This window comes from Peromyscus maniculatus, chromosome 9 (assembly GCF_049852395.1).
Source record: "Peromyscus maniculatus bairdii isolate BWxNUB_F1_BW_parent chromosome 9, HU_Pman_BW_mat_3.1, whole genome shotgun sequence".
NCBI classification, from domain to species: domain Eukaryota; kingdom Metazoa; phylum Chordata; class Mammalia; order Rodentia; family Cricetidae; genus Peromyscus; species Peromyscus maniculatus.
In genome coordinates this window covers 79,253,814-79,257,546 of record NC_134860.1, presented here as the reverse complement: position 1 = coordinate 79,257,546, position 3,733 = coordinate 79,253,814, and the positions used below count along the sequence as shown (strand labels likewise).

The 3,733-nt window shown below is 35.1% G+C and overlaps 1 non-coding gene across 1 annotated transcript; it reads left to right on the top strand.

The window, feature by feature from the left end:
* The first annotated feature begins 2,315 nt into the window (after nucleotides 1-2,315).
* Trnak-cuu (transfer RNA lysine (anticodon CUU)) lies at nucleotides 2,316-2,388 on the top strand. The gene has a single exon. It is a non-coding gene; the product is annotated as a tRNA-Lys (tRNA).
* The last annotated feature ends 1,345 nt before the right edge of the window (nucleotides 2,389-3,733 follow it).

Sequence of the window (3,733 nt, the reverse complement as noted above, 5' to 3'; positions counted from 1 at the left end):
CAGTAGTCCCTTGTTTCGTGTTCTGTCTGTCCATTTTGTCATGTTGATTCGAGGATACTTTGTTGTCCATTGGCTAACTTTTGCCACAATGAAAGTTGACTCCATATGCAGTTTCTTCAATGCCCATATTTTCTCTGAAGTAGATTGGTACTGCCAGGAGCCAACATGTCTCAAAAAAGAAAAATTTTCTAAGTTATTAAAACATTTTAAATGCCATATTCTGTAGATCTCTGAAGGGTCTGAAGATGACCTGTCTAAAACATCTCTGCTCAATTTTTAAAACATATCTAATATGACTACAAGTTCTATTGTAATGTCTAACTACTAACTTTCATTTCTTTATATCCTAATAGTTGATAATAATAACATTCAAGGATCAGAAATTTGCATTACATTGTTAAATGAATGGTATAAATACAATTAGAAATATACATATAGCATTTTCTAACAATATCAGTTTCAAATTTGTATACAATATAAAACAATTCAATCCAATGTAAAGTATTTAAAATTAGTAATTGTCTTTTTCTTTTCTTTCCTTCCTTTCTTCCTTTCTTCCTTCCTTCCTTTCTTCCTTCCTTCCTTCCTTCCTTCCTTCCTTCCTTCCTTCCTTCCTTCCTTCCTTTCTTTCTTTCTTTCTTTTTAAACAAGAACCTTAAATCTAATCTCCTTTGCTTAGCCTTTTTCTTAACCCTTGACAATAACTTATAACCAACCCCCTTAAATACTGAAAATTATCCCAGACCCAAAACCCATTAAAAAGACCAAAAAACCACCCGCCCCACACCACCTCTTTGGGAATGTGGGCATCCTATTCTTAAAATTGCTTTCTGCTGGGTATGGGCAAATTTTTCTTTATCCTGAAAGAAAAATTTTAGGTTAATTGTCAAATTCTAGGAAAGGTAACTATATCCTTCATTATCCAGTCTGTGTATAATGCCAAAGTTCAGGGTTTATCTCAAGTCCTTATTCAAGTAGTCTTTGAGACTGGATCATCTCAGCTAGTCATCTCAAAATTGCTCTGAGCACCTTGTAGTTCAAAGCTGATCTGTGGATGATGTTTGTCAGCTTAATGATATTATTATTGTCCACGTGGAATTGTTGTTGTTGTGGGGCCCCATCTTCTTTCTGGAGACTTCAGTTGATGTTAGGCCTGGCCATGATTTCCTGCAGAAAACTGATAAGAGACTCGAACACAAAAACATATATATGCAGCTAGCCTTTTTTTCTAGAATTAGTTAGTACTCTATATGACCATTCATATCTTAACAAAGTTTAAAATGTATATATATATATATATATATATATATATATATATATATATATTAATCTTGTAAATTTTGATATAAAATTTATACTTTAAGAAAAGTTTAAAGAATCAGAATAGAATCAAAGAGTTGAGATTAGTAATAGAATAGTCCCTTAATTAATTTCGCTTTTGTCCTGTACCATAGCAGAAGATGGCTCTTTTATTCTGGCATGATACAGGGAGTTTGCATTTTCCTTTTTTTTTTTTTTTTTTTTGGTTTTTCGAGACAGGGTTTCTCTGTGTAGCTTTGCACCTTTCCTGGGACTCACTTGGTAGTCCAGGCTGGCCTCGAACTCACAGAGATCCATCTGGCTCTGCCTCCTGAGTGCTGGGATTTGATTTTAAAGAAGGAGAGAGCCATTCTCCAATTCCAAAGTCAGCTTTAAATTTTAATTGAACTGGGACTATTAGAAGACCAATAGTGTTAAATCTTTAGAGAAAAGCAGAAACAAACATTTAGGAAGACATAAAATTTTTTAGATAATATATACCCATACACCGTTTCACTCTGTTTCTTGGGATAGATGATTTGTCCCTTTTCTTCAGTTGTCTCATTTGTCCAGTGTTCTTCAAATTCCTTAACCTTCATTCTCCTAAAAGACAAAAACAAAAACCTTTCCCCAAGACTAATTTTTGGGATGTTTCCTTTTGACAAGTTATTATCTGATTAAATGAAAAGGCATGTGTTACTGGTACAAGTTAGTTCAAATTGGATGTTCATGCTGGTTGATGAACCATCACCTCCTCTAATTAAGAGGTCTCTCTTGTTCAAATTGAACCTTTATCAATTTTGATGGTACCCACAGCTTATCTTCTCCTGTAGAAACAAAAGCAGAACCTCGTCCCCAATGTAATACATACCCTGGTTTCCATTCTGAGGTCGGGACATCCTTAAAGTATATAGGCTGATTTAATTATGTAGTTTTTTCTATTATCCAATGTCTCTCTGCAGCTGTTGTTCCTTTCTCATTGGCATTCAGAAAATTCAAAGTTAGAAGAGCATTATGCCCAGCTAGCTCAGTCGGTAGAGCATGAGACTCTTAATCTCAGGGTCGTGGGTTCGAGCCCCACGTTGGGCACCAGATGTCGATGTAATCAACAATCTTATTAAATAAGAAACACAGAAACAATGTAAGAGAGAAAGCCGAGAGGTCAGAGCTCAGAGCTAAAATCTCACCCTTCTGCCTGCGGTGTCCCAGCTTCCCGAAAGAGACCTATTTCCTGTCTGTTCGTCTATTTATAGTATTTTGTTCTGCCTTCTCATTGGTTGTAAACCCAAACACGTGACTGCCTCATCACTGTCTGAATTACAGCCCCCTAGGTCTTAAAGGCATATGTCTCCAATGCTGGCTGTATCCCTGAACACACAGAGATCTATGGGATTAAAGGCGTGTGCCACCACTGCCACACTCTGTCTATGGCTCTAATAGCTCTGACCCCCGGGCAACTTTATTTATTAACATACAATCAAAATCACATTTCAGTACAATTAGATTACCACCACAAATTAATATAGTAATTAAGTTATAATTCTAATATTGATGAATATAATAATTTATATTACATTAAAATTCTAATAAATGTCCCATAATACAGCAATAAGAGGAGGATTTTGTAGTAACAATGACAACTGCAACCAGTTCAGTGGAGATGACCCAGGAAATGTTTCTGCTGACTGGAATGACCAGCTATGGTTTGGCTCTAAATCAAATTGTCTACAAATGTGTCTACTTTCATGAACAGAGTTAGAATATCTATTGAATACAAACCATGCAATATTAATAAATGCTTTTGTTCAGTACAATGATATGATCATATAAGAAAAATGTATTTGATATCAGTAATACAGTGCAGCTCTTTGCTCATTTTTCCTATGTTTTGATTTTTTTAGATAGAGTCTCACTCTATGACCTTGACTTCTTAGAACTTGTAATGGTCTGGAAATCATGGTAATCATCTGGCCTTAGTCTCCAGAGTGTCAGGATTACAGGTGTGAGGCACTATACACAGTGAATCACTTCTTTATATTTTGATGATGCTGGGCACTGACCCAGTGACCTGCTAGGCAAGTCCTCTATCACTCAGCCGTACTTCCAGCCACAGAAAATGATGTGCAAAGACCAGGTATGTCCTGGGATACTTCTTTGATCTTATGAAATCATACACAGGTCATAGAATTAATGTCATACTTTTACTCCAATTTGTTCTTAGTAAACTATATAGTTTCCACACTAATTCTTTCATATTGATTGTTTTTATTTCAAGTCAAGCCTTCATATCTTTTACTGAATAAGAACATAATATGGTTTCCAAATTATTTATTAAATACTCAGTAAGTCAATTATTTTTCCTTATAGTTGTTTTTAGATCAGTTCTATAGGGTTTTTCAATATGGTTTGTAGGTATGGCTAAACAATTCAAACT